Source organism: Protomyctophum bolini (genome assembly GCF_963924005.1).
Source record: "Protomyctophum bolini genome assembly, chromosome: 16".
NCBI classification, from domain to species: Eukaryota; Metazoa; Chordata; class Actinopteri; order Myctophiformes; family Myctophidae; genus Protomyctophum; species Protomyctophum bolini.
In genome coordinates, this window is record NC_137877.1 from 40989567 (window position 1) to 41013450 (window position 23884).

Sequence of the window (23884 nt, forward strand, 5' to 3'; positions counted from 1 at the left end):
GGTAGATGCAGACTATTGATTACGTATTAATCGTACCACGGTAAAGCTAGATAACTGTGGCGTAGCTACAAGGGGTTGAATGTCGAAAATAGCCGATCTGCAAGCTCACAAGTGTTGTGTCCTCGCCGCGCCGCGCTGTGATTCAATTCAGTTCAATTCTATTAAAGTGTCGACTCACAACAAGTTCTCTCAAGACATTTTACATGTAGAGCAGAGAACCAACATAGATCTCAACCTGAGCATTAAGACATTTGGAGACAGTGAGCTTGTAGATCAGCCATTTTCGGTGCGCAACCATGTTGTATGTCGAAGTAGCCTATACATTTGCCTTAAAGGGATATTACACGTTCAATATCAAGCTTATTAATACATTCTCACCACACCATTCATATTATATTCACATAATACTGTACATAATAAAACAGAAGTGATCAAAATAAATGTGGTAAATGTATCTTACTTTAGAACTTCCAGTCTACAGTGTGGGCTCTTCAGTGAAGCACAGAGTCCTGAGTCCTGCAGGTCGTTTTCACTGAGGTCCAATTCTCTCAAATGGGAAGGATTAGAGCTGAGAGCTGAAGACACATCTTCAACGTCTGTCTTTCTGAGTTTACAGCCAGCAAGTCTGTGAATGCAGATTAAATAAGATATTATAAAAACAAAAGATACCTAAACAATTATTTGAACTGAGGACCCAATAACCTGACAAGCAAGAATTGTAGGCATTTCATTTAGTTTGACTCGGCTGCACAGATACATGTTGTGTTTGCGTCTTCCGTAATATTCGCCAATTTACCAAATTAGTTTTAAAAATATTTTAAAAGTCATTACATTGAAATGTGCAGATACTATTCTGTATACACTTAAACTGTATGTTGGTGTGTTTACTGTTGAGTGAGAAACCACACTAGTTGCACATTAAGCTAATCATCTGGGGACCCCCTTGGGGGTCCAGGCCCTCAGTTTGGGAACCACAGGCCTAGACTAATATAATGATATTTGATTGGTACAGTAGGTAGATGCAGGATATTGATTATGTGTTGATCTGTTGCGTACCTCGGTAAAGCTTGATAACTGTGGCGTAGCTACAACGGGTCGCACGTATAAAATAGACAATCATACGAGCTCACAAGCGTTGCGTCCTCGACGCGTTGTGAGTTTGTACATCAGCTGTTTATGGTGTGTAATCCAGTTGTATGACAAAGTAGCTCAGAAGCTTATACATTTGCCTTAAAGGATTATTACACTTTCAAACATATTTGGGTAATTTTATCTACTCAGGCCCATAAGCTTGGGTTAACTGCATGATATCAAGATTATTAATATTCTCACCACAGCAATCATATTATATTCACATAATACAGTACATAATAAAACAGAAGTAATCAAAATAAATGTGATAAATGTATCTTACTTTAGAACTTCCAGTCTACAGTGTGGGCTCTTCAGTGAAGCACAGAGTCCTGAGCCTTTCAGGTGGTTTTCACTGAGGTCCAATTCTCTCAAATGGGAAGGATTAGAGCTGAGAGCTGAAGCCACAACTTCAACGTCTGTCTTTCTGAGTTTACAGCCAGCAAGTCTGTGAATGCAGATTAAATAAGAGATTATAAAAATGAATTATACCTAAATAATCATATCTGAACTTGGGAGACCCCTACCTGACAAGTACTTGGAATTAAAGGCATTACTTTCAGTTTCACTGATACATATTATGAAAATAGCCAAACTACAAGCTCACAATGCCTCACAGTGAGCTTGTAGATCAGCTATTTTCACAATGTTTGCGACTTTCTTCCGTGATATTTGACAATTTGGTTTTAAAAATGTTTTAAAAGTAATTTAATTGTACCTTAAAGCCTAAACCACACCAAAGGGTAGGGTCGGGACAAAACCTTTTCTTTCTTTTTGTTTTTACATCAAACACACCAATGCAACTCAATGAGTTTCATTGGTGTGGTTTATCTTAAAAAACACTTTGTCCCGACCCAACCCTTTGGTGTGGTTTGGGCTTTAGAAATGTACAGATACTCTGTATACTGTACACTTATACTGTTGGTTTGTCTACTTTTCAGTGAGAAAACAATGCTGCACATTAAGCTAATCCTCTGGCGACCCCCTTGGGGGTCCAGACCCTCAGTTTGGGAACCACAGACCTAGACTAATAGAATGATAATTGATTAGTACAGTAGGTAGATGCAGACTATTGATTACGTATTAATGCGTACCACGGTAAAGCTCGATAACTGTGGCGTAGCTACAAGGGGTTGAACGTCGGAAATAGCCGATCTGCAAGCTCACAAGTGTTGTGCCCTCGACGCGCTGTGATTCAATTCAGTTCAATTCTATTAAAGTGTCGACTCACAACAAGTTGTCTCAAGACACTTTACATGTAGAGCAGAGAACCAACATAGATCCCACCCTGAGCATTAAGACATTTGGAGACAGTGAGCTTGTAGATCAGCTATTTTCGGTGCGCAACCACGTTGTATGTCGAAGTAGCCTATACATTTGCCTTAAAGGGATATTACACATTCAATATCAAGCTTATTATTAATACATTCTCACCACAGCATTCATATTATATTCACATAATACAGTGCATAATAAAACAGAAATGATCAAGTTAGATGTGGTAAATGTATCTTACTTTAGAACTTCCAGTCTACAGTGTGGGCTCTTCAGTGAAGCACAGAGTCCTGAGCCTTTCAGGTGGTTTTCACTGAGGTCCAATTCTCTCAAATGGGAAGGATTAGAGCTGAGAGCTGAAGACACAGCTTCAATGTCTGTCTTTCTGAGTTTACAACCAGCAAGTCTGTGAATGCAGATTAAATAAGAGATTATAAAAACAAATTATACCTAAAAAAAATATTTGAACTGAGGACCCAATACCCTGACAAGCAAGAATTGTAGGCATTTCATTTAGTTTGACTCGGCTGCACAGATACCGTAATATTCGCCAATTTACCAAATTGGTTTTAAAAATGTTTTAAAAGTAATTAAATTGTACCTTTAGAAATGTGCAGATACTAGTCTGTACACTTAAACTGTATGTTGGTGTGTTTACTGTTGAGTGAGAAACCACACTAGTTGCACATTAAGCTAATCATCTGGGGACCCCCTTGGGGGTCCAGACCCTCAGTTTGGGAACCACAGGCCTAGACTAATATAATGATATTTGATTGGTACAGTAGGTAGATGCATTATATTGATTATGTGTTGATCTGTTGCGTACCTCGGTAAAGCTTGATAACTGTAGCGTAGCTACAACGGGTCGCACGTATAAAATAGACAATCTACAAGCTCACATAAGCGTTGCGTCCTCGACGCGTTCAACTTGTGAGCTCAGCTGTTTATGGTGTGTAATCCAGTTGTATGACGAAGTAGCTCAGACGTTTATACATTTGCCTCAAAGGATTACACTTTCAAACATATTTTGAAAGTGGCCCATAAGCTTGGGTTACCTGCATGATATCAAGCTTATAAATATTCTCACCACAGTAATCATATATATATTCACATAATACAGTGCATAATAAACAGAAGTGATTAAAATTCATGTGGTAAATGTATCTTACTTTAGAACTTCCAGTCTACAGTGTGGGCTCTTCAGTGAAGCACAGAGCAGCTCCACTAGTCCTGAGTCCTGCAGGTCGTTTTCACTGAGGTCCAATTCTCTCAAATGGGAAGGATTAGAGCTGAGAGCTGAAGCCACAACTTCAACGTCTGTCTTTCTGAGTTTACAGCCAACAAGTCTGTGAATGCAGATTAAATAAGAGATTATAAAAACAAATGATACCTAGTTCACTGTCATTGAAGTTAACTAAAACATCTCCTATCTAGTTATCCAGAGATATAGACACCGCACTTGACAACACAGAATGTCTGTACGGTCTGTACAGAGGAAGATAGACATGTTGATATCAAAGACTTCAACCAGCAGTTGAAGGAGTGAAATGAAGACTGAACAACAACATTGGATATTTACTGACTAAACGTTGTAAAAGCTTTACAAACAAGCTGCTGGAGACCAGCATTCAGTCTCTATTTATATTCTCTGTCTCCTCAAGCTGGGCCACAGATGAGGCTTTACTGTTAGTTTGAATTTACCCCAATATTATAATATTGCATAACCTACAATATTATAACATTTCATAACCTACACAATGTTATAAGTCCAGTTTGTTTTGGCAGCATTGATTTTAGTTTTAGTCATAGTCTCTTGAATAGCTTTCATTTAGTTTTAGTGACATATTAGTCACCTGGAATGTTTTAGTTTTTAGTCTAGTTTTAGTCGACTAAATGTCATAAGATTTTAGTCGACTAATTCTACAGTTGATTTAGTCGACTAAAATGTATTGTGGCGGGCCTTGATGCCGTCATAATGACAGATTTTTGCTGAAAATAGTCGCTCTACAAGCTCACAACAGGTCGCAGCATTGTGAGCTTGTATAAGAATTAGGAAAGAATTATCCAATGTGGTACTTTTTTCTTTTCTTTTTTGTTAACCCAAGAAAAGGAAATGAGCAGCTCCAAACGTTGCATCAAACATATGCACAGATATAAGAAGTGTCTTATATTATTAATATTGATCCTTTTCACAAGCAACAACTGTTAACTTATGCTCCTTTAACGGAGTAATTAAAATAACCATGGCAGTTAAAATATCATTATTGAATCTGGAGCTTAGACAAACTATGTTGCTTATAACTTAAGTTGTCCATGGATATTCAGCCATTATACAGCATTGATAATTTAATTCGCCAGCTACTACACTTAGGACAACATTATCTTTAAATTATTGCCAGGATGTGTGTTGTGCACCTTCATGCTAGACAGATGATGACACACACATGGTCCCTGGAGGATGGACCCTACAGATCATATCACACACATGGTCCCTGGAGGATGGACCCTACAGATCATATCACACACATGGTCCCATGGAGGATGGACCCTACAGATCATATCACACACATGGTCCCTGGAGGATGGACCCTACAGATCATATCACACACATGGTCCCATGGAGGATGGACCCTACAGATCATATCACACACATGGTCCCATGGAGGATGGACCCTACAGATCATATCACACACATGGTCCCTGGAGGATGGACCCTACAGATCATATCACACAGCATGGTCCCTGGAGGATGGACCCTACAGATCATATCACACACATGGTCCCTGGAGGATGGAGGATTAAGTGACTCCATGGCCTTTCCCTCTAGGTCAACTTTGTACCACTTTCAAAAGCTTTGGCTGCTTTTTATATTACATCACATCGAGGGACTCCCTTTGATAATTAACCAGACCTACAAGCTGTCAATGTGTTGCGATACAAAGCATTGTATGCTTATAGATCTGTGAGTGACACCTTTCAACTTGTTCTACTGAGTGCTTTCACCACAGTGAAGCGGATTTAACGTTGGGTATTTTGGCTGTCTTTTATGGTGTTAAAAGGGGCGTGGAACAATGCATAACAATGCAGACAATACAGACAATACCACTAATCACTATTTGAAATGCAGACACCTTTTATGCCAACCTTCATTTATAATTATAGTGTTAACTGTAATGGCATTAATGGCATGTTTCTATTCACTTGACTACTAACCGAGCCTTTCTGCAGTTCCTCACAGCTGGGATCAGTCTCCTTCGCCCCTCCTCTGATGTGTTGTATTTGTCCAGGTCCAACTCTTCCAGAACCTCCTCTGACATCTGCAGCATGACGGCCAGAGCTGAACACTGGGTCTCAGACAGTTTCTCTGTTCTGTTCTCTGACTTCAGGAACTGTTGGATCTTCTGATGTAGTGAGTGGTCGTTCATCTCCATCAGACAGTTTGGGAACCACAGACCTAGACTAATAGAGTGATAATAGATTAGTACAGTCGGTAGATGCAGACTATTGATTACGTATTAATGCGTACCACGGTAAAGCTCGATAACTGTGGCGTAGCTACAAGGGGGTTGAACATCGAAAATAGCCGATCTGCAAGCTCACAAGTGTTGTGTCCTCGACACGCTGTGATTCAATTCAGTTCAATTTTATTAAAGTGTCGACTCACAACAAGTTGTCTCAAGACATTTTACATGTAGAGCAGAGAACCAACATAGATCTCAACCTGAGCATTAAGACATTTGGAGACAGTGAGCTTGTAGATCAGCTATTTTCGGTGCGCAACCATGTTGTATGTCGAAGTAGCCTACAATAATAATAACTAGAATTTCGGCCCCCTTCGGGAGCCTCATCCCAGTGTCGTTGCAGCGCAATATGGGAAGAAGGAAATTGCGGGATTTGACAGACTCCACTTCATGTTTCAGCTGTGTTTTTAAACTCAGTAGTGTGCCCTGCACATGTAGTAACGGATGGGTTATAAATTATTATAATACTGTACTGCACTCCTTAGTATTGCACTGTACTGTAATGTTGTCCTCTGTACTGTACTTTACTGTACGTCTTTACTGTACTGTACTGTACTGTTGTTAATGTTGTTATTGTTGTTTTTCTTATAATGATTATTATTATTATTGTTATTATTATTACATGCATTATTGTTCTGATGTGAGCTTGTTTGTAAATGAGTGAGTTTACAAAGAAGCTTATTGTTAGCTAAGCTGCCCACTTAAGCACCCTGACCACACCCAGCACAATGACATTAGCACCCCTGGCTAGTTACAGTAGCTGGCCACTTAAGCACCCTGACCACTGCAACAATTACATTAGCACCCCTCCCCACCCCAAGGATGGCCTATAGGTGAGGAATGTTGTTTTTCCAGTTCTAGATGGGAGATCATTAAGATGCTGCTGGATCCTGTATTAAGATGCATCCTTACTTCCTTCCTTTCAAGCAAGGGAATTTAATTGAATGCCTGGAAATGTACCATTGTTTTGTCTGTAACTGTAGAGTTTTTTCCACTTTTGATGTAAGGGGGCAGAGAGGTTGATTTAGGGGGGCAAACACCCCTCCCCCCCCCCCGTGGCGCCAGGCCTGCAAATCCAGAAGTATAATTTCCACTTTATAAAGTCCATGCACTGTAGTGAATAGCATTTATCCATTTAGATATATTGAATTACTTATTTGTACACAGGAACATAATGTGTGTCTTTACAATAACTGTAATGTAACAATAATACTAATAATGTAATGTAATAATTATTTAATTAACGAATTAAATAACCTTATTTTATTCTGAAGGCAACCGGATGTCTTAAATTAGCTAGCTCTCAAACAGGAATTTCTAAATTTGCTTATTAGACGGAGACAACTCGCAGGCAGTGCCTCAGCCCAGATGCAAGAGAGGATCGTTACAGGATTGTATAGGACACCAGTTTTGGTGTGACACAGACGGCTACCACATATAGCTTCATACTGGGTGAAAGTGTCCTTCCAAAAATTATTTTGTCGCTCGAAATTGTTATTCACAATGACATCGAGTTGAGGTGTTTGTGTTTTAGGGTAATTGTTGCATAAGCGCTATTTCGCACTCGAGACCGGGCCATCTCCCTCCCCTGTGTCTGAAGCAGCTAGCATGGAAGCTATATGGATTATGGAAGCTTTCCCTCCGATTGCACACAACCATGCCGTTATCCACGCGTCCATCCGATTGCTTTTAATGTAAATGTCCCATCCACTGAGCAAAAGCGATATAAGCGCCTTATTCATTCATTCGATTCATTTGGGTGTGTGACATGTGTGGGGCTGTGCAGTAGTGCTGTGGGCTTTCGGACGGAGCTGCTGTTCGAGTCGCTGAAAGGGGGAGGGGACTTGGGATGGCAGTGTAGAGTAGGCACGACATTGAGGGGTAGAAACCATCCCGGTCGCGTGGTTCATCTAACGCGTGTGTCACTGTGAAGGACTGGCCCCATTAAGTGAACGTAGTTGGCGACACAGGAGCAGTGAAAGGGGGAGGGGCCTTCGGATGGCAGTGTAGAGTAGGCACGACATTGAGGGGTAGAAACCATCCCGGTCGCGTGGTTGATCTAACGCGTGTGTCACTGTGAAGGACTGGCCCCATTAAGTGAACGTAGTTGGCGTAGTAGACGCCAACATGACGATTCCGACGTAGGCTGTAGAGGTTGAGCAATAATAGCGTGTTTGACAAAAGTAATATTTAAAAAGTAAATAAGACATTTTTGGCGAATGCAATGTAGTCTATATGTTTTCTGGGAGTGTGCAGGTTTTATTTTGCATATAGAGATGTGTGGTGAAAGTGTGGTTCGGTCGGAGAAAGCTGTTGGATAAACGGCCATGTGCTTATGTACCCCTGTCTATTAGGGTAGCAGGATACAGTACATAATAAAACGATAGTTACGTATGTAACTACGGTTCTATGAGTCCCGAATGACCGCCAGAGGCGGTGCTTTAAGCACTGAATACGTCCCTTCGCGCATGCGCAGTCGAGTATTTTATACCAACAATGTCAATTTTGACCCCGTGATGACCCCCGGAGTAGTCTATATCTTCCGGCAGTCACCTGGGGCTCAGTCCCTACAGAATCTTCTCGCGAGAACATGAGGATTCTGAGTGACAAAAGTGCCTCTGGCGGTCATTCGGGACTCATAGAACCGTAGTTACATACATAACTATCGTTCTATTTCGTCCCTGCTAACCGCCAGAGGCGGTGCTTTAAGCACTGAATGACTTATACCAGCCAAGTCACGAGGAATCCTGATTACAAACCTCAAAGGGTAGAACCGGAGGATTCGGGGAAGAGGACCACGTCCAATGGGTGGGGAGTGGCCACATTCACCCTGTAGAATCTTGAGAAAGTGCCTGCCGAAGCCCATTTGGCGGCGGCACAAATGTCCTCCAAGGGCACCCCTCTCATGGCAGCCCATGATGTGGAAATGCTCCTTGTAGCACCGTACACCTGATGGTACGGGGAGGTTACTTACCTCATAGGCGTGGCTGATTGTGTCTACAATCCAGTGGGACAGGCGCTGCTTGGAGAGAGCCCCGCCTTTGTTCACACCACTATGGCAAAGGAATAGCTGCTCTGCCCGCCTGATGCGTGCAGTAGCTTCAATGTAGGCTCTCAGAGCCCGGACTGGGCACAACAGCTCCAGTTTGTCTGTCCCCTCTCCAGGTGGGGGGTTAAATCGAGCCAGCCTGATAGGCTGGTTGAGGTGAGCCTGCGACAGCACCTTCGGGAGGAATGCTATGTTTGGCCACAGCGTGACCCCCGAGCCGTCTGCGTTCCACCTCAGACATGAGTCACTGACTGACAGAGCGTGCAGTTCACTGACGCGCTTTGCCGATGTAATGGCCAGGAGAAGGGATGTCTTGTATGACGCCCATTTCACCTCGGCCTGTGCCAAGGGTTCGAAGGGAGGCCCGCACAGGGTGTCCAGTACCCGGTTAAGGTCCCATGACGGAGCTCTCGGAGCTCTCGGGGGATGCAACCTCCGAGCCCCTCTCAGGAAGAGGGACACCAGGTTGTGGCTCCCTACTGTGCGGTCGTTAATTGTCACATGGCGGCAGGATATTGCTGCCACGTAAACCTTCAAGGTAGAGGGGGACCGGCCCTTACCTAGTAGGGATTGCAGGAACTCCAGGATTTTGGGTACAGGGCAGTGTACTGGGTCTTCGCCCAGATCCCTACACCAGCTGGAAAACAGCTTCCACCTGTTGTCGTACTGTAGCCTGGTGGACGGCGCTCTGGCGTTCAGTATGGTGTGTCTCACCGGGCTGCTCAGCAGTGGCTCCGGCCCCTGAGCGGCCAGACGCACAGCTGGAGGCGTTGTGGGCATGGGTGCCAGATCCGGCCTCCCAGCTGCGACAGTAGGTCCCTCCTGTCGGGGAGGCGCCAAGGCGTTCCGTGACAGAGGCTGTGGAGCAGGGGGAACCATGTCCTCCCTGGCCAGAAAGGGGCCACCAGCAGGATGGTGTGACCCTCCTGAACGACCCTCTGGAGACCTGAGCGTACCAGAGGAAGTGGTGGAAATGCATAGAGCAGCTCCTGTGGCCAGGGGTGCGCCAGTGCGTCCAGGCCTAGAGGACTGACGGTTTCCGCTAGGGAAAACCAGCGAGGGCAGTGGGTTGACTCCCCTGAAGCGAAGAGGTCCACCTGTGCTCTCCCGAAGCGGGCCCAGATGGTGTGCACCACATCCGGATGGAGGCGCCATTCCCCTGACGGGGGCTTCTGGCGGGAGAGGAAGTCTGCGAGGTGGTTCCGCTCCCCTGGTATGTGCACCGCCTGTAGGCTGGTGAGACGGGGGGCCGCCAAGTCAGCAGGTCTGTGGACACCTCTAGTAGTCGTGCAGACTTGGTTCCGCCCTGGTGATTGATGTGGAATACGGTTGAGGTGTTGTCTGACCGTATGAGTATGTGCCTGCCTCTCAAGTATGGCAGGAAGCGTTGTAGGGCCAGGTGCACCGCACGTAGCTCCAGCACATTTATGTGGTCTCGGCGATCTTCCGCCGACCACTGGTTGCGAGCTGTCCTGCTCTGCCACACCGCACCCCAGCCCAGGAGGCAAGCGTCGGTGGTGACGATCTCCCTGCGAGAGGGAATGGACCCCATAGGGACCCCCCTCGACAGGTACACCCTGTCTCTCCATGGGGCTAGGGCGAGTAGACACTGTTGTGACACGGTTATCTTCTTGTGTCTGTGTCGCTCGGCATCCAACTGAAAACTGTTCAACCACCTCTGCAGGGGGCGCAGTCGCAGCAAACCCAGGGGGACAACGGCCGCCACGGACGTCAGTTTGCCCAAGAGGCGGAGGAATGTGATGAGCGACAGCCGACTGCCTCTCCGGAACATGGGAAGAAACTTTATAATGTCGTCCACCCGGCGTGAGGACGGACAGGCTTTCATCGTTATGGTGTGTAACGCCAGACCAATAAATGTTGTGGTTTGGGATGGGATCAGGCAACTTTTTTCCACATTTACCTTTAACCCCAGCCGGGCTGCATGGGACAGGAGACGTGCTGTGTCCTCGGCTACCAGCGCCTGGGATGGCGCGCAGATCAGCCAGTCGTCGAGGTATGGAAGGATCTTGACGCCCTGCGATTGGAGAGGCGCCAGCGCCGCTGCCACACACCTCGTGAATACTCTCGGAGAGAGGGAGAGCCCGAACGGCAGAACTCTGAACTGCCAGTGGCGGCCTCGATAGGCAAACCGCAGGAACTGGCGGTGTTGCCGAGCAATGGGGACATGAAAATATGCGTCCTTTAGGTCCACTGATGTGAACCATTCCCTGTGGGCGATGGATTGCAGGACGTCCCTTGAGGTCAACATGTGGAACGGAATGACCTTCATGTATTTGTTTAGCACCCTCAGGTCTAAGACGGGGCGAAAACCGCCTGTCTTCTTTGGCACTAGGAAGTATGTTGAGTAGAACCCCCTGGGGTGCTCCCGGGGGTCTATTGCTTCGATGGCGCCCTTGGCCAGGAGGGTGGACAGCTCCTGGTCTAGGGCAAGGGCCTTTGCCGGGTCGGCTATAGTGGTCATTCTGACCCGGCCGGCTGTGGGGGGCCAGCGTCGGAACTGAAGCTTGTACCCGTGGGTTAAGGTGGCAATCACCCACGTGTCCGAAGCTTGAGCAGCCCAGTACCTGAGCTGCTGAGGTGTAAAGTATCCGACGGCCGGCCGCGTGGTCTCAGCGTCTGCCCCCCCGGCCCCTAGGGGCCCTGGGGGGGGGGTCCGCCAGGGCCCGGGGCACGAAACTGCCTAGTAGAGGGCCGGCCAGGGTTATGGCCCTGCCTCTGTTCAGTCCACTGGGAAGTGTGCTGGCCCCAAGTGGGGGCCTGTGGCAGGCGAGCTCGGGTGGCGGCCGAGGGGCCTCTGATCCTGTTGGGAGGCCCCTCTGGGGGAGGCATGCGCTGTCGCCTCAGGCTTGACAGCTGCTCCTTGTCCTCCCTGGCCCGGATTGTGCGGTCCAGTGCTTCCCGCGCAGCTGGGCCGAATATCGCTCCCGGCACCACTGGGAGGCCGCGCAGGGTTGCCCTGGTCTTCTCAGTCAGGTTGGCCTGAGAGAGCCAGACTTGGCGCCGCGCCTGAACGAGAGTGGACATCATCCGTCCCAGCTCTCTTGACATGAGGCCAAATGCCTCCAGTGATGCGTCGCAGAGGGTGTTGGCGTCTGCGGGCTCTGCGCTCGCGTTGTTCGCCTGCAGAGATGCAGAGAGGGCGAGCATGAGGTGTGACAGGGAGTTGGAGATCCTCCCGGCACGGGCTCCTGCATCATAAGCCCTTATGAGGAGGTCATCGGTGGTCCTGCACTGGGGTCGGGGGCACCTGGTGTCCTGCCGTAGCGCCTCGTCGGGGGCGACTACTAAGGAAGCGATGCAGGGCTCCACAGCCGGCATGCGCTGCAGGCCGACTCCTTCCGGGTTGTCCATGGCCGCGAGGGCACGCCCATCGGCAGAGAGACGAGAACAAGCCTTCGAGTCTCTCCAGCAAGTGTGAAGCTCCTTCAGAAAGTCCTCCGAGTGAGGAACGGTAAAGCTAGAGGGGGCTGGCTTGTTCTTGAAAAAACGGCTTGACGGGGCTGACTCCGCCTGCTGCGGTCCAGCCAGGCTCTGATGATCAAGAGCCATGTACAGGGCGGCCCTCATGGAGCCGCCAGCCGTCTCAGTCAGACCGGTCTGGGCTGATGAGTACGAGCCCTGCTCAGAGGCCTCGGAAGCCGCCTCTGCCCCATCCGCCTCACTTTCATCATAGTCATGGAAGTGGGTGGCTGAGGCCGCCAGGGACAGTGTGTCAGGGTCCTGACCCTCAGGGATCAGGTGTGGCATCGGCGGAGTGGGTGGTTCTACGTCCTCCGGCTGGATCTCGGGCTGACGGGCCATGAACATGGCCCTCATTAGGGCCAGGTCGGCAGACATCTGGTCGACCTTAGATGATAGCCTATGGTCAGGCCCCGCCCTTCTCTTGGAAGCAGGGGTCGAGGTAGCAGGTGTGGTGGATCGACGCCTGGAAGCCCTGGTCTGGCGTTGAGTTAGCATGCCCAATGGGGGGAGCTCACCTTCCACCTTCTCCACCTGTGCCAACCTGGCTATCCTCACCTCCCGGGGCATGATGGTGCAGTTCATGCATGGGTTGTCGCCGAGTGCCTCCCTCAGATGTTGGGGGCCAAGACACCCAGGGCAGAGGTCATGCCCATCCTCTGGCCGCAGAGGAGCCTGGCAGGAGGTGCACAGGTGGTGGCGGGGTTCGTCCATCGGTAACCCGCAGATGTAGCCCAGAGCACGGACGCTAGTGGTTGCTAGGGGTGGAGCCGTATGCTGGAGGGAGGGAGCGCGGACGCTGCCTGTGCCAGCAGAGGCTACTGTTGGCTGTGCTAAAGGCCGCTTAGCTGGAGGAAGGGGGCGCGCACGCCACCTATGCCGGCTAAGGGGTGCTTTAACAGCGATAGAACAGTGTATATAATATATAATTATATATAGTATATAATAATAATACAATATATATAATATATAATTATATACAGTATATAATAATAATATAATATATATAATTATATATAGTATATAATAATAATACAACATATAGTTACATATATCTAATTTAACAAACAACAACCTATAAAGAGGCAGTGACTCTATGCCGAAATTAAAGTACACTCTTGAAAACAGTGACGACCAAATCAGTCAAGCTAATTCACATACTGAAGTACCCTCCAGATACGCCAAACTTAAACTATAAGCTTAATAGTATAGCATTAAATAAGTACACTACAGTACACAGAATGAGTGTTACTCGAGTTGCACCGTGCTGCGGCGTGCCGCGTCGCAGACACGGGCTAAACAGAAAATAAACAAACAATAAGCAATGTCGGCTGACGTGCTGGGAGCGGGCAGCACTATGCTTGCCGTCACTAGCACTGCAGCATAGCATACAATTCAATTAAATTCATGCATGGGAATCAAACAGTGTAAGCTGGCAAAGAGACCCGAACTTATCCGTTCAGCTTTGACCAGTGCTGAACGGGACGCTATCAGGTCACCGATCGTAGCACGCAACCGTGTGTGTGGCAGGGAAGCAGCGCGCACGCAGCCTATGCGCACAGGGGTTGTTTGCTTACCTTTGTTAGTTCGTTCCCACGGGGAAAAGAAGATGTAAAGTCGATGATAAGAGTCGCAGTTCCTGGAGGGCGAACGCGCGCGTCGCTACTCCGACCAATAATGGTCACGGGACTACCAGCGACTCAATAGTTCTGTAACAATGCAGTTCAATTCTGCTGTAGAACTCTGTACTGTGTACAACTTGCGCAGCGAGAAGAAATTAGGGACTGAGCCCCAGGTGACTGCCGGAAGATATAGACTACTCCGGGGGTCATCACGGGGTCAAAATTTACATTGTTGGTATAAAATACTCGACTGCGCATGCGCGAAGGGACGTATTCAGTGCTTAAAGCACCGCCTCTGGCGGTTAGCAGGGACGAAATAGAACAGAAGTGATCAAAATAAATGTGGTAAATGTATCTTACTTTAGAACTTCCAGTCTACAGTGTGGGCTCTTCAGTGAAGCACAGAGTCCTGAGTCCTGCAGGTCGATTTCACTGAGGTCCAATTCTCTCAAATGGGAAGGATTAGAGCTGAGAGCTGAAGACACATCTTCAACGTCTGTCTTTCTGAGTTTACAGCCAGCAAGTCTGTGAATGATGATTAAATAAGAGATTATAAAAACAAATTATACCTAAATAATCATATCTGAACTTGGGAGACCCCTACCTGACAAGTACTTGGAATTAAAGGCATTACTTTCAGTTTCACTGATACATATTATGAAAATAGCCAAACTACAAGCTCACAATGCCTCACAGTGAGCTTGTAGATCAGCTATTTTCACAATGTTTGCGACTTTCTTCCGTAATATTTGACAATTTGGTTTTAAAAATGTTTTAAAAGTAATTTAATTGTACCTTAAAGCCTAAACCACACCAAAGGGTCGGGTCGGGACAAAACCTTTTCTTTCTTTTTGGTTTTACATCAAACACACCAATGCAACTCAAAGAGTTTCATTGGTGTGGTTTATCTTAAAAAAAACACTTTGTCGCGACCCAACCCTTTTGTGTGGTTTGGGCTTTAGAAATGTACAGATACTCTGTATACTGTACACTTATACTGTTGGTTTGTCTACTTTTCAGTGAGAAAACAATGCTGCACTTTAAGCTAATCCTCTGGGGACCCCCTTGGGGGTCCAGACCCTCAGTTTAGGAAACCACAGACCTAGACTAATAGAATGATAATTGATTAGTATAGTAGGTAGATGCAGACTATTGATTATGTATTAATGCGTACCACGGTAAAGCTCGATAACTGTGGCGTAGCTACAAGGGGTTGAACGTCGGAAATAGCCGATCTGCAAGCTCACAAGTGTTGTTCCCTCGCCGCGCTGTGATTCAATTCAGTTCAATTCTATTAAAGTGTCCACTCACAACAAGTTGTCTCAAGACACTTTACATGTAGAGCAGAGAACCAACATAGATCCCACCCTGAGCATTAAGACATTTGAAGTCAGTGAGCTTGTAGATCAGCTATTTTCGGTGCACAACCACGTTGTATGTCGAAGTAGCCTATACATTTGCCTTAAAGGGATATTATTATTACGCGTTCAATATCAAGCTTATTAATACATTCTCACCACAGCAATCATATTATATTCACATAATACAGTGCATAATAAACAGAAGTGATTAAAATAAATGTGGTAAATCATGTATCTTACTTTAGAACTTCCAGTCTACAGTGTGGGCTCTTCAGTGAAGCACAGAGTCCTGAGTCCTGCAGGTCGTTTTCACTGAGGTCCAATTCTCTCAAATGGGAAGGATTAGAGCTGAGAGCTGAAGACACAACTTCAACGTCTGTCTTTCTGAGTTTACAGCCAACAAGTCTGTGAATGCAGATTAAATAAGAGATTATAAAAACAATTGATACCTAGTTCACTGTCATTGAAGTTAACTAAAACACAGTGATGGGCAAGCTACTTGGAAAATGTAGTAAGCTACACTACCAGTTACTCTCTATTAAATATAGCTCAACTACAACAAAGCTATCCCCAGATAATTATAGCAAGCTACACTATAAGCTACATGGCAAAAGTAGCTAGCTACATGGACACTACTTTTTTTTTAAATATTTTTTATCAACTTCATGATCAAGTTTCCACCGAAAAAATAGCCTAATAGGCAGGCAAAAATGCTGAGTTTGGTTGTTTATTAAAAAACAAACTGGAAACAAGCCCTCTGTCTGGCTTTTGGTGTCAACTTTTTCACATTTACTTGTATTAATGTACCTTGCGGTGTGGCTGATTCATGTGTTCAGTGTTGGGAAAGTTCTTTTTTTTATTAACTATAGTTTTTTAAAGGAACTAATTCAGTTCATAATTCAACATTTTGAACTAAAGTTCATGGTTCCAAAAAATGAACGATTTTAGTTATTTTTTGTTCTTTTTTAAAATTATTATTATTGCCACAGCCTAGCCATTTGTGCACCAGCTGAGAGACAGGGATTTAGACTAGAGCAGTGGTTCCCAAAGTGGGGTCCGGGGACCCCCTGGGGTACCTGAGGGAGTTCCAGGGGGGACCCATCTATTTTGTTCATGTTCATAAAGTGCTAAAGTGTTTAAAGCAGTGGTTCCCAAACTTTTTCATGTCAAGGACCCCCAAATTGACACTACATAGCCTGTGGACCCCCATTTGAAAAGATATGCCAGGGACCCCCATAAGAGAAGACGTACACATTTAGACGTCTACATTTAGACGTATACATTTAGACAGTGTCTAAACAGTGTCCCCCCGAGTGCCTCCCCAATGCCTCCCCAGTGTGCCCCCCGAGTGCCTTCCCAGTGCCTCCCCAGTGTGCCCCTGAGTGCCTCCCCAGTGTCTACCCAGTGCCTCCTCAGTGCCTGCCCAGTGTCCCCCAGTGTCCCCCCAGTGTCTCCAATAGCAATACAAGAGCAATAATACAAATTAATCTTAATGTATTAATCTAATTAATTAATTAATTAATCAAAATTGCGGCCTGTGCCCAGCACCATGCCAAAGCTTTTTCCTGCAGGAAACACTGCTTGTGGTTGTAAATATATTGTTATCCGTGTTGCGAGGATGAGGGGGTACCTGGAAAAATATCTACCCCAAAAGGGGTACCTGGTCCAAAAAAGTTTGGGAACACCTGGACTAGAGAATGCGGGTGGCCTGTTTGTTTGTGTCAGACTCTTCTTATCTAAACCAACCAATCATGGATTTCTTTCCAGGGATTTTTTCCCCCCACAAAACTTTATTTAACAGTAAATTTGTAACTTTGTAGCTTTTGTTGAAAGCTACGTCACTACTTGGGTCTAAAAATAGCTACACTACAAAAAACGCTACTTGGTTCAAAAGGAGTGAAGCTACCATCAAGCTACTGATAAATGTAGTAAGCTATGTAGCTTCGCTACTTGTAGCTAGCTACTGCCCAACACTGCTAAAACATCTCCTATCTAGTTATCCAGAGATATAGACACCACTTGACAACACAGAATGTCTGTACGGTCTGTACAGAGGAAGATAGACATTTTTATATCAAAGACTTCAACCAGCAGTTGAAGGAGTGAAATGAAGACTGAACAACAACATTGGATATTTACTGACTAAACGTTGTAAAAGCTTTACAAACAAGCTGCTGGAGACCAGCATTCAGTCTCTATTTCTATTCCCTGTCTCCTCAAGCTGGGCCACAGATGAGGCTTTACTGTTAGTTTGAATTTACCCCAATATTATAATATTGCATAACCTACAATATTATAACATTTCATAACCTACACAATGTTATAAGTCCAGTGTTGTTTTGGCAGCATTGATTTTAGTTTTAGTCATAGTCTCTTGAATAGCTTTCATTTAGTTTTAGTGACATATTAGTCACCTGGAATGTTTTAGTTTTTAGTCTAGTTTTAGTCGACTAAATGTCATAAGATTTTAGTCGACTAATTCTACAGTTGATTTAGTCGACTAAAATGTATTGTGGCGGGCCTTGATGCCGTCATAATGACAGATTTTTGCTGAAAATAGTCGCTCTACAAGCTCACAACAGGTCGCAGCATTGTGAGCTTGTATAAGAATTAGGAAAGAATTATCCAATGTGGTACTTTTTTCTTTTCTTTTTTGTTAACCCAAGAAAAGGAAATGAGCAGCTCCAAACGTTGCATCAAACATATGCACAGATATAAGAAGTGTCTTATATTATTAATATTGATCCTTTTCACAAGCAACAACTGTTAACTTATGCTCCTTTAACGGAGTAATTAAAATAACCATGGCAGTTAAAATATCATTATTGAATCTGGAGCTTAGACAAACTATGTTGCTTATAACTTAAGTTGTCCATGGATATTCAGCCATTATACAGCATTGATAATTTAATTCGCCAGCTACTACACTTAGGACAACATTATCTTTAAATTATTGCCAGGATGTGTGTTGTGCACCTTCATGCTAGACAGATGATGACACACACATGGTCCCTGGAGGATGGACCCTACAGATCATATCACACACATGGTCCCTGGAGGATGGACCCTACAGATCATATCACACACATGGTCCCATGGAGGATGGACCCTACAGATCATATCACACACATGGTCCCTGGAGGATGGACCCTACAGATCATATCACACACATGGTCCCATGGAGGATGGACCCTACAGATCATATCACACACATGGTCCCTGGAGGATGGACCCTACAGATCATATCACACAGCATGGTCCCTGGAGGATGGACCCTACAGATCATATCACACACATGGTCCCTGGAGGATGGAGGATTAAGTGACTCCATGGCCTTTCCCTCTAGGTCAACTTTGTACCACTTTCAAAAGCTTTGGCTGCTTTTTATATTACATATAGGGACACATCGAGGGACTCCCTTTGATAATTAACCAGACCTACAAGCTGTCAATGTGTTGCGATACAAAGCATTGTATGCTTATAGATCTGTGAGTGACACCTTTCAACTTGTTCTACTGAGTGCTTTCACCACAGTGAAGCGGATTTAACGTTGGGTATTTTGGCTGTCTTTTATGGTGTTAAAAGGGGCGTGGAACAATGCATAACAATGCAGACAATACAGACAATACCACTAATCACTATTTGAAATGCAGACACCTTTTATGCCAACCTTCATTTATAATTATAGTGTTAACTGTAATGGCATTAATGGCATGTTTCTATTCACTTGACTACTAACCGAGCCTTTCTGCAGTTCCTCACAGCTGGGATCAGTCTCCTTCGCCCCTCCTCTGATGTGTTGTATTTGTCCAGGTCCAACTCTTCCAGAACCTCCTCTGACATCTGCAGCATGACGGCCAGAGCTGAACACTGGGTCTCAGACAGTTTCTCTGTTCTGTTCTCTGACTTCAGGAACTGTTGGATCTTCTGATGTAGTGAGTGGTCGTTCATCTCCATCAGACAGTTTGGGAACCACAGACCTAGACTAATAGAGTGATAATAGATTAGTACAGTCGGTAGATGCAGACTATTGATTACGTATTAATGCGTACCACGGTAAAGCTCGATAACTGTGGCGTAGCTACAAGGGGGTTGAACATCGAAAATAGCCGATCTGCAAGCTCACAAGTGTTGTGTCCTCGACACGCTGTAATTCAATTCAGTTCAATTTTATTAAAGTGTCGACTCACAACAAGTTGTCTCAAGACATTTTACATGTAGAGCAGAGAACCAACATAGATCCCATCCTGAGCATTAAGACATTTGGAGACAGTGAGCTTGTAGATCAGCTATTTTCGGTGCGCAACCATGTTGTATGTCGAAGTAGCCTATACATTTGCCTTAAAGGGATATTACACGATCAATATCAAGCTTATTAATACATTCTCACCACAGCATTCATATTATATTCACATAATACAGTACATAATAAAACGATAGTTACGTATGTAACTACGGTTCTATGAGTCCCGAATGACCGCCAGAGGCGGTGCTTTAAGCACTGAATACGTCCCTTTGCGCATGCGCAGTCGAGTATTTTATACCAACAATGTCAATTTTGACCCCGTGATGACCCCCGGAGTAGTCTATATCTTCCGGCAGTCACCTGGGGCTCAGTCCCTACAGAATCTTCTCGCGAGAACATGAGGATTCTGAGTGACAAGAGTGCCTCTGGCGGTCATTCGGGACTCATAGAACCGTAGTTACATACATAACTATCGTTCTATTTCGTCCCTGCTAACCGCCAGAGGCGGTGCTTTAAGCACTGAATGACTTATACCAGCCAAGTCACGAGGAATCCTGATTACAAACCTCAAAGGGTAGAACCGCCAATGGGTGGGGAGTGGCCACATTCACCCTGTAGAATCTTGAGAAAGTGCCTGCCGAAGCCCATTTGGCGGCGGCACAAATGTCCTCCAAGGGCACCCCTCTCATGGCAGCCCATGATGTGGAAATGCTCCTTGTAGAGTGGCACCGTACACCTGACGGTACGGGGAGGTTACTTACCTCATAGGCGTGGCTGATTGTGTCTACAATCCAGTGGGACAGGCGCTGCTTGGAGAGAGCGCCGCCTTTGTTCACACCACTATGGCAAAGGAATAGCTGCTCTGCCCGCCTGATGCGTGCAGTAGCTTCAATGTAGGCTCTCAGAGCCCGGACTGGGCACAACAGCTCCAGTTTGTCTGTCTCCTCTCCAGGTGGGGGGTTAAATCGAGCCAGCCTGATAGGCTGGTTGAGGTGAGCCTGCGACAGCACCTTCGGGAGGAATGCTATGTTTGGCCACAGCGTGACCCCCGAGCCGTCTGCGTTCCACCTCAGACATGAGTCACTGACTGACAGAGCGTGCAGTTCACTGACGCGCTTTGCCGATGTAATGGCCAGGAGAAGGGATGTCTTGTATGACGCCCACTTCACCTCGGCCTGTGCCAAGGGTTCGAAGGGAGGCCCGCACAGGGCGTCCAGTACCCGGTTAAGGTCCCATGACGGAGCTCTCGGAGCTCTCGGGGGATGCAACCTCCGAGCCCCTCTCAGGAAGAGGGACACCAGGTTGTGGCTCCCTACTGTGCGGTCGTTAATTGTCACATGGCGGCAGGATATTGCTGCCACGTAAACCTTCAAGGTAGAGGGGGACCGGCCCTTACCTAGTAGGGATTGCAGGAACTCCAGGATTTTGGGTACAGGGCAGTGTACTGGGTCTTCGCCCAGATCCCTACACCAGCTGGAAAACAGCTTCCACCTGTTGTCGTACTGTAGCCTGGTGGACGGCGCTCTGGCGTTCAGTATGGTGTGTCTCACCGGGCTGCTCAGCAGTGGCTCCGGCCCCTGAGCGGCCAGACGCACAGCTGGAGGCGTTGTGGGCATGGGTGCCAGATCCGGCCTCCCAGCTGCGACAGTAGGTCCCTCCTGTCGGGGAGGCGCCAAGGCGTTCCGTGACAGAGGCTGTGGAGCAGGGGGAACCATGTCCTCCCTGGCCAGAAAGGGGCCACCAGCAGGATGGTGTGACCCTCCTGAACGACCCTCTGGAGACCTGAGCGTACCAGAGGAAGTGGTGGAAATGCATAGAGCAGCTCCTGTGGCCAGGGGTGCGCCAGTGCGTCCAGGCCTAGAGGACTGACGGTTTCCGCTAGGGAAAACCAGCGAGGGCAGTGGGTTGACTCCCCTGAAGCGAAGAGGTCCACCTGTGCTCTCCCGAAGCGGGCCCAGATGGTGTGCACCACATCCGGATGGAGGCGCCATTCCCCTGACGGGGGCTTCTGGCGGGAGAGGAAGTCTGCGAGGTGGTTCCGCTCCCCTGGTATGTGCACCGCCCGTAGGCTGGTGAGACGGGGGGCCGCCAAGTCAGCAGGTCTGTGGACACCTCTAGTAGTCGTGCAGACTTGGTTCCGCCCTGGTGATTGATGTGGAATACGGTTGAGGTGTTGTCTGACCGTATGAGTATGTGCCTGCCTCTCAAGTATGGCAGGAAGCGTTGTAGGGCCAGGTGCACCGCACGTAGCTCCAGCACATTTATGTGGTCTCGGCGATCTTCCGCCGACCACTGGTTGCGAGCTGTCCTGCTCTGCCACACCGCACCCCAGCCCAGGAGGCAAGCGTCGGTGGTGACGATCTCCCTGCGAGAGGGAATGGACCCCATAGGGACCCCCCTCGACAGGTACACCCTGTCTCTCCATGGGGCTAGGGCGAGTAGACACTGTTGTGACACGGTTATCTTCTTGTGTCTGTGTCGCTCGGCATCCAACTGAAAACTGTTCAGCCACCTCTGCAGGGGGCGCAGTCGCAGCAAACCCAGGGGGACAACGGCTGCCACGGACGTCAGTTTGCCCAAGAGGCGGAGGAATGTGATGAGCGACAGCCGACTGCCTCTCCGGAACATGGGAAGAAACTTTATAATGTCGTCCACCCGGCGTGAGGACGGACAGGCTTTCATCGTTATGGTGTGTAACGCCAGACCAATAAATGTTGTGGTTTGGGATGGGATCAGGCAACTTTTTTCCACATTTACCTTTAACCCCAGCCGGGCTGCATGGGACAGGAGACGTGTTGTGTCCTCGGCTACCAGCGCCTGGGATGGCGCGCAGATCAGCCAGTCGTCGAGGTATGGAAGGATCTTAACGCCCTGCGATTGGAGAGGCGCCAGCGCCGCTGCCACACACCTCGTGAATACTCTCGGAGAGAGGGAGAGCCCGAACGGCAGAACTCTGAACTGCCAGTGGCGGCCTCGATAGGCAAACCGCAGGAACTGGCGGTGTTGCCGAGCAATGGGGACATGAAAATATGCGTCCTTTAGGTCCACTGATGTGAACCATTCCCTGTGGGCGATGGATTGCAGGACGTCCCTTGAGGTCAACATGTGGAACGGAATGACCTTCATGTATTTGTTTAGCACCCTCAGGTCTAAGACGGGGCGAAAACCGCCTGTCTTCTTTGGCACTAGGAAGTATGTTGAGTAGAACCCCCTGGGGTGCTCCCGGGGGTCTATTGCTTCGATGGCGCCCTTGGCCAGGAGGGTGGACAGCTCCTGGTCTAGGGCAAGGGCCTTTGCCGGGTCGGCTATAGTGGTCATTCTGACCCGGCCGGCTGTGGGGGGCCAGCGTCGGAACTGAAGCTTGTACCCGTGGGTTAAGGTGGCAATCACCCACGTGTCCGAAGCTTGAGCAGCCCAGTACCTGAGCTGCTGAGGTGTAAAGTATCCGACGGCCGGCCGCGTGGTCTCAGCGTCTGCCCCCCCGGCCCCTAGGGGCCCTGGGGGGGGGTCCGCCAGGGCCCGGGGCACGAAACTGCCTAGTAGAGGGCCGGCCAGGGTTATGGCCCTGCCTCTGTTCAGTCCACTGGGAAGTGCGCTGGCCCCAAGTGGGGGCCTGTGGCAGGCGAGCTCGGGTGGCGGCCGAGGGGCCTCTGATCCTGTTGGGAGGCCCCTCTGGGGGAGGCATGCGCTGTCGCCTCAGGCTTGACAGCTGCTCCTTGTCCTCCCTGGCCCGGATTGTGCGGTCCAGTGCTTCCCGCGCAGCTGGGCCGAATATCGCTCCCGGCACCACTGGGAGGCCGCGCAGGGTTGCCCTGGTCTTCTCAGTCAGGTTGGCCTGAGAGAGCCAGACTTGGCGCCGCGCCTGAACGAGAGTGGACATCATCCGTCCCAGCTCTCTTGACATGAGGCCAAATGCCTCCAGTGATGCGTCGCAGAGGGTGTTGGCGTCTGCGGGCTCTGCGCTCGCGTTGTTCGCCTGCAGAGATGCAGAGAGGGCGAGCATGAGGTGTGACAGGGAGTTGGAGATCCTCCCGGCACGGGCTCCTGCATCATAAGCCCTTATGAGGAGGTCATCGGTGGTCCTGCACTGGGGTCGGGGGCACCTGGTGTCCTGCCGTAGCGCCTCGTCGGGGGCGACTACTAAGGAAGCGATGCAGGGCTCCACAGCCGGCATGCGCTGCAGGCCGACTCCTTCCGGG